We start from the raw sequence: 14,910 nt of genomic DNA, 5'->3' as shown, positions 1-14,910 counted from the left end.
GGGAATGTCTCCTTCTATGAAAGCTCCAGCTGAGTAACATAGATGGCAAATAAGATGAGGAAAAGCTAGCCTTGCCCCAGGAGAGGGCTTTTCGGCTATTTTGTAGAATTCAAGGGAGATGACTTCATGAACTTCTACTTCCTCTCCAATCATGATGCTATGAATCATGATGGCCCGATCCACAGTAACTTCAGATCGGTTGCTAGTGGGGATGATGGAGCGTTGGATGAACTCCAACCATCCTCTAGCCATAGGCTTGAGGTCCAGTCTTCTTAATTGAACCGGCTTGCCTTTGGAATCAATCTTCCATTGAGCTCCTTCCACACATATGTCCATGAGGACTTGGTCTAACCTTTGATTAAAGTTGACCCTTCTAGTGTAGGGGCGTGCATCTCCTTGCATCATAGGCAAGTTAAACGCCAACCTCACATTTTCCGGACTAAAATCTAAGTATTTCCCCCGAACCATTGTAATATAATTCTTTGGGTTTGGGTTCTTACTTTGATCATGGTTCCTAGTGATCCATGCATTAGCATAGAACTCTTGAACCATTAGGATGTCGACTTGTTGGATGGGGTTTGTTAGAACTTCCCAACCTCTTCTTTGGATTTCATGTCGGATCTCTGGATACTCATTCTTCTTGAGCTTGAAAGGGACCTCGGGGATCACCTTCTTCTTGACCACAACATCATAGAAGTGGTCTTGATGAGCTTTGGAGATGAATCTTTCCATCTCCCATGACTCGGAGGTGGAAGCTTTTGTCTTTCCTTTCCCTTTTCTAGAGGATTCTCCGGTCTTGGGTGCCATCAATGGTAATGGAAAAACAAAAAGCTTATACTTTTACCACACCAAACTTAGAATATTGCTCGCCCTCGAGCAAGAGAAGAAAGAATAGATGAAGAAGAAGAAGAAAATATGGAGGAGAGGGGGGAGGGGTGTATTCGGCCAAGAAGGGGAAGAGAGGGTTGTGTTGTGTGAAAATGAAGAAGAATGGAGGGCTTTTTATAGGGAAGGGAGGGGGGTAAGGTTCGGCCATAAAGGTGGGTTTTGGGTGGGAAATTGATTTTGAATTTTGAAGGTAGGTGGGGTTTATGAGGTAGGTTTATGGGAAAGAGTGGATGGATGTGAGTGGTGAAGTGGTGATAGGGAAGAGAGATTGAGGTGATTGGTGAAGAGTTTTGGGGAAGAGTGTTTATGGGATTGTGTGAAAGAGGGGTGAGAAGAAGTGAGTGGAGGTAGGTGGGGATCCTGTGGGGTGCATAGATCCTGAGGTGATCCTATGGGGTCCACAGATCCTGAAGTGTTCAAGGATTTACAACCTTGCACCAAATTAGGCATGCAAAATGCCCTTGCACACAACTCTGGGCGTTCAGCGCCAGATTGGTGCTTGTTCTGGGCGTTGAACGCCCATTTGTTGCCCATTTCTGGCGTTGAACGCCAGAACCATGCTTGTTCTGGGCGTTCAGCGCCAGCTCTTCTCCAGGGTGCAATTCTGGCGTTCAAACGCCCAGATGCTGCCCATTTTGGGCGTTCAGCGCCAGAACCATGCTCTGTTCTGGCGTTGAACGCCAGCCAGATGCTTCTTACTGGCGTTTAAACGCCAGTAAGGTCTTCCTCCAGGGTGTGATTTTTCTTCTGCTGTTTTTGATTCCGTTTTCAATTTTTATATTTATTTTGTGACTCCACATGATCATGAACCTAATAAAACATGAAAGAACAAGAAAAATAAAATTAGATAAATAAAAATTGGGTTGCCTCCCAACAAGCGCTTCTTTAATGTCAATAGCTTGACAGTGGGCTCTCATGGAGCCTCACAGATGTTCAAAGCATTGTTGAGACTTCCCAACACCAAACTTAGAGTTTGACTGTGGGGGCTCTAGTTGACTCTGTTTTGAGAGAAGCTTACTGTGCCTCTTTTCCATGTTTACAGAAGGGTAACCTTGAGTTGTAAACACAAGGGAGTCCTCATTCAATTGAAGGACTAATTCACCTCTGTCAACATCAATCACAGCTCTTGCTGTGGCTAGAAAAGGTCTTCCAAGGATGATGGATTCATCCTCATCCTTCCCAGTATCAAGGATTATGAAATCAGCAGGGATGTAAAGGCCTTCAACCTTTACTAACACGTCCTCTACTTGTCCATAAGCCTGTTTTCTTGAATTGTTTGCCATCTCTAATGAGATTTTAGTAGCTTGTACCCCAAAAATTCCCAGTTTCTCTATTACAGAGAGGGGCATGAGGTTTATCCCTGAACCAAGGTCACACAGAGCCTTTTCAAAGATCATGTTGCCTATGGTACAAGGTATTATGAACTTTCCAGGATCCTGTTTCTTCTGAGGCAATGTCAGTTGATCCAGATCACTTAGTTCATTGGTGAACAAGGGAGGTTCATCTTCCCAAGTCTCAATACCAAATAATTTGGCATTCAGCTTCATGATTGCACTAAGGGACTTGGTAACTTGCTCTTCAGTAACATCCTCATTCTCTTCAGAAGATGAATACTCGTCAGAGCTCATGAAGGGCATAAGGAGGTTCAATGGAATCTCTATGGTCTCTAGATGAGTCTCAGATTCCTTTGGTTCCTCAAAGGGAAACTCCTTATTGATCACTGGACGTCCCAGGAGGTCTTCCTCACTGGGATTTACGTCCTCCCCTTCCTCTCCAGGTTCGGCCGTGTTGACTATGTCAATGGCCTTGCACTCTCCTTTTGGATTTTCTTCTGTATTGCTTGGGAGAGTACTAGGAGGGATTTCAGTGATCCTTTTACTCAGCTGGCCCACTTGTGCCTCCAAATTTCTAATGGAGGACCTTGTTTCATTCATGAAACTTACAGTGGCCTTAGATAGATCAGAGACTAAGTTTGCTAAATTAGAGGTATTTTGTTCAGAGTTCTCTGTCTGTTGCTGAGTGGATGATGGAAAAGGTTTACTATTGTTAAACCTATTTCTTCCACCATTATTAAAGCCTTGTTGAGGCTTTTTTTGATCCTTCCATGAGAGATTTGGGTGATTTCTCCATGAGGGGTTATAGGTGTTTCCATAAGGTTCACCCATGTAATTCACCTCTGCTATTGCAGGGTTTTCAGGATCATAAGCTTCTTCTTCAGAAGATGCCTCTTGAGTACTGTTGGATGCAGCTTGCATTTCATTCAGACTCTGAGAAATCATATTGACTTACTGAGTCAATATTTTATTCTGAGCCAATATGGCATTCAGAGTATCAATTTCAAGAACTCCCTTCTTCATAGGCGTCCCATTACTCACAGGATTCCTCTCAGAAGTGTACATGAACTGGTTATTAGCAACCATGTCAATGAGTTCTTGAGCTTCTGCAGGCGTTTTCTTTAGGTGAATGGATCCACCTGCAGAAGTATCCAATGACATTTTAGCCAATTCAGATAGACCATCATAGAATATATCCAGGATGGTCCATTCTGAAAGCATGTCAGAAGGACACTTTTTGGTCAGTTCTTTGTATCTCTCCCAAGCTTCATAGAGGGATTCACCTTCTTTCTGTCTGAAGGTTTGAACATCCACTCTAAGCTTACTCAGCTTTTGAGGAGGAAATAACTTGGCTAAGAAAGCCTTGACCAGCTTATCCCAAGAGTTCAGGCTATCTTTGGGTTGAGAGTCCAACCATATTCTAGCTCTGTCTCTCACAGCAAAAGGGAAAAGCATGAGCCTGTAGACTTCAGGATCTACTCCATTAGTCTTAACAGTATCACAGATCTGCAAGAATTCAGTTAAGAACTGAAAAGGATCTTCAGATGGAAGTCCATGAAACTTGCAGTTCTGCTGCATCAGAGAAACTAATTGAGGTTTCAGCTCAAAATTGTTTGCTCCAATGGCAGGAATGGAGATGCTTCTTCCATGTAAATTGGAATTAGGTGCAGTAAAGTCACCAAGCATCCTCCTTGCATTATTATTATTTTTGACTGCCATCTCCTCTTCTTGTTCGAAAATTTCTGAAAGGTGCTTGCTGGATTGTTGTAATTTAGCTTCTCTTAGTTTCCTCTTCAGAGTCCTTTCAGGTTCTGGATCTGCTTCAACAAGAATATTCTTGTCCTTGCTCCTGCTCATATGAAGGAGATGAAAGAGAAGGAGAATTTTCGAAAATTATTTTTGAAAAAGAGTTAGTGATTTTCGAAAATAGTTTTTGAAAAAGGTTAGTAATTTTTTGAAAATAAAAATAAAAAATTAAAATAATTAGTTAATTAAAAAGAAATTTTGAAAAAGAGGGAAGATATTTTCGAAAATTAGAGAGAGAGAGTTAGTTAGGTAGTTTTGAAAAAGATAAGAAACAAACAAAAAGTTAGTTAGTTAGTTGAAACAAATTTGAAAATCAATTTTGAAAAGATAAGAAGATAAGAAGTTAGAAAGGATATTTTAAAATCAATTTTTGAAAAAGATAAGATAAAGAGATATTTTTGAAAAGATATGATTGAAATTAGTTTTGAAAAAATTTGATTTTTAAAATCACAATTAATGACTTGATTCACAAGAAATCACAAGATATGATTCTAGAACTAAAAGTTTGAATCTTTCTTAACAAGCAAGTAACAAACTTGAAATTTTTTAATCAAAACATTAATTGATGATGTTATTTTCGAAAATTAGGAGATAAAGATAAGAAAAAGATTTTTGAAAAATATTTTTGAAATTTTCGAAAATAAATAAGAAAAATGAAAAAGATTTGATTTTTGAAAAAGATTTTGAAAAAGATAAGATTTTTAAATTGAAAGTTTGATTTGATTCATAAAAACAACTAGATTTTAAAAAGTTTTGAAAAAGTCAACTCAAATTTTCGAAATTTATGAGTGAAAAAGGGAAAAATATTTTTTTTATTTTTGAATTTTTAATGATGAGAGGGAAAAACATGAAAAAGACTCAATGCATGAAAATTTTGGATCAAAACAATGAATGCATGCAAGAATGCTATGAATGTCAAGATGAACACCAAGAACACTTTGAATGTCAAGATGAATATCAAGAACTTATTTTTGAAAAATTTTTAATGCAAAGAAAACATGCAAGACACCAAACTTAAAAATTTTTCATGTATAGACACTATGAATGCAAGAATGCATATGAAAAACAAGAAAAGACACAAAACATGAAAACATCAAGATCAAACAAGAAGACTTACCAAGAACAACTTGAAGATCATGAAGAACACTATGAATGCATGATTTTTTTCGAAAAATGCAAGATGAATATGCAATTAACACCAAACTTTCAACTTGACTCAAGACTCAAACAAGAAATATGAAATATTTTTTATTTTTATGATTTTATTAAATTTTTTGAATTTTTCGAAAATTAATGTGAAAAAGAAAAATAAGGATTCCAAAATTTTTAATATGAATTCTAGGAATCTTGTGCTCTTTAGTCTAAAGCTCCAATCTGAGGGTTAGGCATGGCTTAATAGCCAGCCAAGCTTTAGTATGCTATTACATGCATTGAAGTGATTAGTTGAATCCTCAGTCCAAAGGAATTTGGATATGGCTTCACAGCCAGCCAGGATTCAACGAATCATCATGAAACACTAGAATTCATTCTTAAAAATTCTGAAGAAAAAAATATTTTTTTTAAAACATTTTTTTTTAAATTTTTTTCGAAAACAAAGGAGAAAATTTTTGAAAGATTTTTGAAAATTTTTTTTTTTTGAAAATAAAACAAAAAGAAAATTACCTAATCTGAGCAACAAGATGAACCGTCAGTTGTCCAAACTCGAACAATCCCCGGCAACGGCGCCAAAAACTTGGTGCACGAAATTGTGATCTCAGGCAACGGCGTCAAAAACTCTGTACGCACGTCTTAATAAATCGTTTTTCATTCACAACTTCGATACAACTTACCAACAAGTGCACTGGGTCGTCCAAGTAATAAAACCTTACGTGAGTAAGGGTCGATCCCACGGAGATTGTTGGTATGAAGCAAGCTATGGTCATCTTGTAAATCTCAGTCAGGCGGATAATAATTGATTATGGAGTTTTCGAAAATAAATAATAAATAGACAGAAAATAAGGATAGAGATACTTATGTATATCATTGGTGAGAATTTCAGATAAAGGTATAGAGATGCTTTTGTCCCTCTGAACTTCTGCTTTCCTGCTGTCTTCATCCAATCAGTCCTACTCCTTTCCATGGCTGGCTTTATGTAAGGACATCACTGTTGCCAATGGCTAATTTTTATCCTCTCTGGAAAATGGTCCGATGCGCTGTCACTGTATGGCTAATCGTCTGGAGGCATCACCGTTGTCAATGGCTGCGTCCCGTCCTCTTGTGAAAATGGTCCAAATGCTCTGTCACAGCACGGCTAATCATCTGAGGTTCTCGATCATACTGGAATAGGATTCACCCTCCTTTTGCGTCTGTCACTACGCCCAGCACTTGCGAGTTTGAAGTTCGTCACAGTCATTTAATCCCAGAGTCCTACTCGGAATACCACAGACAAGGTTTAGACTTTCCGGACTCTCATGAATGCCGCCATCAATCTAGCTTATACCACGAAGATTCTGATTAAGAGATCCAAGAGATACTCATTCAATCTAAGGTGGAACAGAAGTGGTTGTCAGGCACGCGTTCGTGGGGGAATGATGATGATTGTCACGTTCATCACATTCAGGTTGAAGTGCGAATGAATATCTTAGAAGCGGAATAAGTTGAATCGAATAGAAAAATAGTAGTACTTTGCATTAATCTTTGAGGAACAGCAGAGCTCCACACCTTAATCTATGGAGTGCAGAAACTCTACCGTATGAAAATACATAAGTGATAATGGTTCAAGCATGGCTGAATGGCCAGCCCCCATGAAAGTCTAAGATAGCATAAAACTGATCAAAGATGATCCAAAGATGAAAATACAATAGTAAAAAGTCCTATTTATACTAAACTAGTTACTAGGGTTTACAGAAGTAAGTAATTGATGCATAAATCCACTTCCGGGGCCCACTTGGTGTGTGATTGGGCTGAGCTTGAATGTTACACGTGCAGAGGTCATTCTTGGAGTTGAACGCCAGGTTGTAACGTGTTTCTGGCGTTCAACCTCTGAATCTGATTTTTGCTCAAGTCCCTCAATTTCAGCCAGAAAATACCTGAAATCACAGAAAAACACACAAACTCATAGTAAAGTCCAGAAATGTGAATTTAACATAAAAACTAATGAAAACATCCCTAAAAGTAACCAGATTCTACTAAAAACATACTAAAAATAGTGCCAACAAGTGTATAAATTATCCGCTCATCAACCCGCGATGCGGACGCGTCAATGAGGAGGTCGCGTCGCGTGATTTTTTTTTAAAAATAAAAGTATGGAAATGCAGATGCACGAAATGTACTAATTAAGAGAAGAGTTATTGAATAAGAAAACTAAAAATAAAGAAAAGAACGATCATACCATGGTGGGTTGTCTCCCACCTAGCACTTTGCTTTAATGTCCGTAAGTTGGACGCTCGACTAGCTCAGTCTTCAGCTATGTGGGGATCTTCCAAGAGGAAGATCTCAAGCTCCTTGTTTTTCTTCAGCTTCTCGCCATGGTACAGCTTTAAACGATGTTCATTAACTTTGATAAGTTCAGAGCTTGAAGGATGACTTAGGTGATAGACTCCGTACGGTTCGGCCTTCTCCACTCTGTATGGACTTTCCCATCTTGATCTCAACTTGCCTGGCATGAGCCTCAGTCGAGATTTATAAAGGAGGACTAAGTCCCCAGGTTGGAACTCTTTCCTCTTGATGTGCTGATCATGTACAGCCTTCATCTTCTCCTTGTATAGTCTTGAGTTCTCATAAGCTTCTAGGCGAAGGCTCTCCAGTTCCTGCAGTTGCAACTTCCTTTCAGCTCCGGCTTTTTCAATTCCCATGTTGCATTCCTTTACTGCCCAAAAGGCTTTGTGCTCTACTTCAACAGGGAGATGACAAGCTTTTCCATAAACTAAGCGGAAAGGACTCATCCCAATGGGTGTTTTGTATGCTGTTCTGTATGCCCAGAGTGCATCTTGTAGTCTGGTGCTCCAGTCTCTTCTATGAGGTTTAACTATCTTCTGCAAGATACGCTTTATCTCTCTATTTGACATCTCGGCTTGCCCATTAGTCTGAGAATGGTAGGTTGTTGCAACTTTATGAATTATCCCATGCTTCTTCATTAGTCCTGTTAGTCTCCTGTTACAAAAATGGGTGCCTTGATCGCTCACGATTGCTCGTGGTGATCCAAAGCGACAAATAATATGGTTTCTCACAAAGGAAACAACAGTGTTAGCATCATCATTGTGGGTAGGAATTGCTTCCACCCATTTGGAAACGTAATCCACAGCTAACAATATATAGAAATAACCATTAGAATTTGGAAATGGACCCATGAAGTCAATGCCCCAAACATCAAAAATTTCACAGAAAAGCATAATCTGTTGAGGCATCTCATCCCTCCTGGATATATTACCAAATTTCTGGCATGGAAAACAAGATCTACAAAATTCAACAGCGTCTCTAAAAGGAGTAGGCCACCAGAATCCACAGTCTAAGATTTTTCTAGCAGTTCTTTGAGGGCCAAAATGTCCTCCACTCTCAGATGAGTGACAGGCCTCTAAGATGGACTGAAATTCTGATTGAGGCACACACCGTCTAATTACCTGGTCAGCACCACATCTCCATAAATATGGGTCATCCCATATATAATATTTAGACTCACTTTTCAGCTTGTCCCTTTGATGCTTAGAAAAAGTTTGGAGGAAAAGTGCGGCTAACTAGATAATTAGCTACAGGTGCATACCAAGGGACTATCTCAGATACTGCTTGCAGGTTATCAAATGGGAAATTATCAGCTATAGGAGTGGGGTCATCTGTAATATGTTCAAGGTGACTCAAGTGGTCTGCCACTAAATTCTAGTTACCACTCCTGTCCTTAATTTTCAAATCAAATTCTTGTAATAGCAGTATCCAACGTATAAGCCTTGGTTTGGAATCCTTTTTAGCTAATAAATACTTTAGAGCTGCGTGGTCTGAATACACTACTACTTTAGTACCAAGTAAATAGGCTTAGAATTTATCCATAGCAAAAACAATAGCAAGAAGCTCTTTCTCAGTAGTAGTGTAATTCGACTGAGCGACATCTAAAGTTTTAGACGCGTAAGCAATAACAAAAGGATCCTTACCTTCACACTGAGCCAGTGCTGCTCCTACGGCATGGTTGGAAGCATCACACATTATTTCAAATGATTGGCTCCAGTCTGGTCCTCTCACAATTGGAGCTTGAGTCAGGGCGGTTTTCAGCTTATCAAACACTTGTGAGCCCCTTAATGCCCACTAATACATCTTCAGCAACTCCAGCCACGGTGATAATGCTTTTATCTGCTAACACAAAATGAGCTGCCGACCTTTTTAAGGGGGGGAGCCTCAAAATATCATATATAGACAAAGGCATTATACTTACACATGCTCCTAAATCACACATACAGTCAGAATAGGCTGCCTGAAAATCTCTCAGGTGCTTGATAGGCTCTTGAGTAGGTAAGCCATGAAACTTGGGCAACAAATTGAGCAGTGCAGTCTTTATTTCAAAGTCTGTAGCTACCGCTGGGTGATGCGCTTGAAATGGTTGCATTGTAAAATCAGGGGCTCCAGCCTCCTGGATAGTAACTCTCCTAACTGCTGCCATGTTACCTGCACGTAAAACAACCAAATCAGTAGAACGGGGGCTGGTTTCTTTCTCAAGTGACGTTTCAGATCCGCCCTCAGAGAGGACTAACCGACGCCGAACTTGCCTTATTCGTGAAATAGTTCTTTCAATCTCAGGATCGAATACTAGCAAGCTTGGGTCAGGAAGCGAACGCGTCATCCAACGAAAGAAACAAGCAGCTCATAGTAGTAAAATAAAATAAAATGCAAATAAATAAAATCCAATCAATAACTTTAGCACTCTATTGCAACTCCCCGGCAACGGCGCCAAAAATTGATGTGAGCGGAAATTGGCGAGTTAAGAATGATTATAAATTATGCGTTGCAAGTATAGTTCTCAACCAACCAGAAATCCGCTTATCAATTTAGAAGGGTGTCACAGAAATTAAAATTAAAATACTGGGAGTATGGATCCCAGGTCGTCTCCCAACGAGTTGCAGAAAAGTGTGCTATTTTATTAATCAGATGTTTTCAAAAAGGTCTGAGTTGAATGGCAGAAAATTAAATTAGAGAATTTATATAAATTTAAATAAAAGCCTTGACTGGGAGTTGATTAGCTGGAAGCCCTATTCTTGTTGGAGTACTCTCAAGATCAATTGACAATTGGGGGTTATTATGTTTAGTTGTCCCTCACTAAGTAAGGGAAAGTTAAACAAGTTGGAATGCTGTTTCTATCCACAAGTTTCAATCCGCTCCTGGGAGGATTGGTGTTAGTGACTAGAGAACAATCCAACAATAAACCCAATTACAATCTTTCTCTTGAGCATTCCAACTCAAGGGTTCCTTTCAATCAACTCCCCATCAAGTTAGGAAACTACTCGCTCATTGTAAATGTAAAATTCATAACATAAGAAAGGGAATTAAAGAAAGACATGATAAATAATGATCAAAAGATTAATTGAAAATAAAAAGTAATCCTTGTATTAATAAATGCTAAAATAATCCAATAGTAAAATTAAGTAAATTAAGGAACATGGAAGAGTAAGAGACAAGTAAAGAGAACGAACTAGAATGTCGAAGTCTTGATGAGGCAATAACTCTTCTCAATATCCCAATGCAAAAACAATGAAAATAACAAATCCTAAAAACTATGAATGTGTAGAGAAAAAACCTAGAGGAGAGGAAAACTAGATCTAAAAACTAAAACCACGTGGAATGAATGTTGTTTTTGGTTTCTCCATGTTCTCTGGCTCTAGTCTGCTTTTCTGGGCCGAAAACTGGGTCAAAATAAGGCCCGAAATTGCCCCCAGCGATTCTGCAGATTATGCAGATCGCGCATGTCACACGGACGCGTCATTCAGGCGGATGCGTCATTCGGCGTTTCGCTTTGCCACGCGGGTGCGTCGTCCACGCTTCCGCGTCACTTGTGCAGTTTCCAATTCACGCGGCCGCGTCATCTATGCGGCCGCGTCATTGCGATTTCCTTTCTTTCGCGCGGTCGCATCATCCATGCGGCCGCGTCGCTTCTCGCTGGACATCTCCTCAATTTCTTGTGTTCCTTCCATTTTTGCAAGCTTCCTTTCCAATCTCTAACTCATTCATGCCTTATAAAGCCTGAAACACTTAACGCACATATCACGGCATCGAATGGAACAAAGGAGAAATAAAATACATAATTAAAAGTCTCTAGGAAGCAAGTTTTCAATCATGCAATAACTTTAGGAAGGAATTATAAATGTATGCTTATTTAATGAATAAGTGGGTAAAGATCATGATAAAACCACACAATTAAACACAATATAAACCATAAAATAGATTAGCTATAGTTTTGGCTAGATTTGATTATGAATACCTTAGATAACTTGTTCATGAAGATTATCATTGATTTCTCAAGAGATGAATTGATTGTGTGGTAGAAGAACACCCCATCTTTGGGTTTTACATTGAGTTTTGGGTATTTTTGGCCCTTTTGGCTTGATTAACCACTGAATTCATGATAATTAGGCATTCTTCATATCTCTGGAAAAAAAGGGGGAGGGGGGTGCGCGTGCGCGCACTATGCGTGGGCACGCCCATACGCATTCGCAGCTCCTGCGTCAGTTTTCAGAGAGTTGTGCAAATTCTGGGCCAATTCTAAGCCCCAGGAACAACCACACTCGCGCGTGCGCGCACATGGCGCGTACGCGCCCATGGCCCATTTACGCAAAAGCGCGCATACGCGCACTAGCCGCGTCCGTGCCGATGTCGCCATATGCAAACCTAAGCTATTTACTCGAGAGTTATGCCCAAGTTGGGCTAATATCATGCCAATGGCCTAACTCAAGTCGCGCGTACGCGCACCTGGCGTGCACACGCACCTCAACCAAAATGCATATCGACGCGTCAGCGCACCGTGCGCGCCCGCGTCGATTGCAAAACTTCATCTTCTAGCACTTTTTCCTGAGAGTTGAGCCAAAGTTTTGCCAAATTTGTGCTGAGAGCACAACTCAGATGCACGCGCAAGCGCACCTGGCTCTCGCGCGCACACCCGCACTTCACCGCTTCGCGACCCAATTACTTTAGAGCGCGCCCTTCTCTTTTCAACCCCCCTCTCTCTCTCTCTTCTTACCTTTATTTCTCTTCTACACTTCTCCCACCCTCCTACCACCTCTCAACCACTACCACCGGCGGCAACCACCACCTCCGGTGGTCAAACACCTCTCTTTCTCCTCCCCTCTCTCATATTCTTCACTACCTTTTCTCTCACTTACATACCCCATTTCTCTTCTTCCTCTCAAGGTACTTCTCATCTCTTTTCTTGTTTAGTTTTCTCCTTCCTCTTCTTTTCATTAGCTACGTTCCCTTACTCTTTCTCTTAGTTAATTTTCATTCATGTTTACTTAGTTTGTTAGATTTTCTTTCTCTTTTTCATTTTCTTATGGGTGTTACTAGTGGAGATTACTCTTGCATTGATGAGATGGTTTGTCTTAATTACTTTCCCTTACAATGTGTGGTATGCTATGATGTTTGATGATGCTTTATGGGATGTTACATTGTCACCCTTCTCTCATCTTTTGTCATAATAGGGGATGCACACCAAGTGTTTGATGGAAGACCCACATGATTTTTGGAGTTACCTTGACTTAGTATCTTCTATTTTAATGTTCTTTCTCACTCACTTGCTTGTTCATATGTGCATTGAGCTTGCTTCTTGTTTAATTTCTACATGCTCATCCCTTAACCCTCACCTCTTGTTACTGATGTTAAGAGTGCATTTCTTATTTGCATGCACATACCACTCATAAATCACATGCTAGTGATTAGCCATGGTTTTCATTGTTGCCTTAGTTACATGTTGCAGCTGTCATGTATCTAAGCCACTTATTCCTTTATGCTTATGACTTGCATGATTATTATTTTTTGGTGCTTCTTTAAGTTTAAATTTGCCACATTTTCCTCTTTTCTAGGATGGTTGTCAAGAAAGACAAAGGGAAGGCATCCAAGAAGGCACCGCTCTGGTCCACTAGCAAAGCGCAACAAACATCTAGAGCCAAGCCCCTCCTCAATAAGATAAGGAGCGTTACTAACATTGATGTTTTGGAAAAGGACAATCCGGCTAGGGATCCGAACAAGTTCCCCAACCGCTATTGTGAGCTTCCCTACCCCTTGATCAAAGTAAGAAACTATCATGCGGAGCCCCTTCTAGCCCCTCCGACTCATGTCATCCCTCTTGTCATGCCCCGCATCAAGCGGCGGCAAGGGGAGTTCCTATTGAGAAAGCCACGTGAAGCAAACTTGTCGTGGGTAGTAGAATTTTACACCAATTACCACTCCTCATTCCTTGCATCGGTATTTGTGCACCGAAGACAAGTTTCCGTCACAGAGGAGGCCATTCAAAGTGTGCTTAAGACCAGACCGTTAGCGGAAGGGATTGATGCATATCAAGAGATTTTGTCGGCACGATGCGAATATGCGTTTGATTGGGATGCCATCCTCAAGGTCATTGCTATACCCGAATCATTCTGGATTCAAGGGAGGATGAGGCTGAGGCCCAAGGGCATTGACGCATGTTTTCTCACCAGAGAGGCTCAGGCATGGGCCCAAATTCTAGCCCATTATGTGCTCCCAAGCACCCAAGGCTCATCTATAACTGCCGAGTTAGCCTTGTTGGTTTGGTGTGTCCTCACAGAGAGACCGGTTCATATCCCCCGTCTCATTCGCCAAGCTATGGGCCGTATCCACGCTAAGGGGAACCTACCCTTTCCCGCTCTAGTGACCGACTTAGTCGCCGCAGCCGGTGTCCCCTGAGAGACCAAGGATCGGAGGGCCATGATCCCGATGGACGGCGAGGTTGTTCCAAACGGGAGATATCTCTACCCTCCTACGGGCACCGAAGATCCGAACTTAGCCATTCCCTTGAGCATTCCTACCACCTCCACCGCACCACCAAAATCATCCATGCAACGCATAGAGGACCTCCACAAGAAGCTCGATCGTTATGAGTGGCGCAACTAACGCTGATACGCTTTTGTCAAGAAGCTTCTAAGTTGTCTAGCACCACCTATGGAAGAACCAGAAATCTCCACATCCACCGGCACCGATAATGAAGATAGCGATAGTGGAGAGGATGATGGACACTCGGAAGCCGATCAACCACTGCGTCTCACTCACGGCACGGAGGACCTTGCCAACTTCTAAGTGTGGGGAGGTCGGTCGGCCGACCGGTCTTCATAGGTAACACCCGAATAAATTTTAAATCCCTTTTGTTAATTAGGATAGATTGCATATTAGGTTTTTCATTTTTTTTTTTTTACATCCATTGCATGTTAGTTAACTCCTAATAAGTCCACTTGGTTAGAGTAATGACTTCTTTCCTAGGAAGGTAGAACTTTAGGGCAAACTCACCAATTTAAAAAAAAAAATTTGATGCTATGCTTGTTTGAAGAATGTAATTTGGAACATGGATTTTGAGCCAAGAACACAAGCAAGTGAGTTTTGAGCCTAATTGCGTGGCTACATCTTCTAGCCACTTACTTTCCTTCTTGTGTGCATTGTTCTCTTTCTACGATTGTGATCCTTAATTTGCTTGACTCTATATGTCCATTGTTATATGTATGAATGCATGTACATGATTGAGGCCATCAATTCACTTAGCCACTTACCCAAATGACCTTACCTTATAACAACCTTTGCAATCAATTTTGAGCCTACGCTTAACCCACTTATTCTTAATTTTAGCACATCACAAGCCAAAAGTGAAAAACTATGAATGTCCCTATTTTGAATCCTTGAATAGCTTGGGCTAGTGCGTGTGTGCCAT

At 40.7% G+C, this 14,910-nt stretch overlaps 1 non-coding gene across 1 annotated transcript; it reads left to right on the top strand.

Moving 5' to 3' along the window:
• The first annotated feature begins 3,437 nt into the window (after positions 1–3,437).
• On the top strand, positions 3,438–3,545 carry LOC112739952 (small nucleolar RNA R71). Its single transcript, XR_003170885.1, has one exon. It is a non-coding gene; the product is annotated as a small nucleolar RNA R71 (small nucleolar RNA).
• Positions 3,546–14,910: the final 11,365 nt, after the last annotated feature.

Source organism: Arachis hypogaea, chromosome 13 (assembly GCF_003086295.3).
Source record: "Arachis hypogaea cultivar Tifrunner chromosome 13, arahy.Tifrunner.gnm2.J5K5, whole genome shotgun sequence".
Lineage (NCBI taxonomy): Eukaryota > Viridiplantae > Streptophyta > Magnoliopsida > Fabales > Fabaceae > Arachis > Arachis hypogaea.
This window is presented reverse-complemented; position numbering and strand designations above follow the sequence as displayed.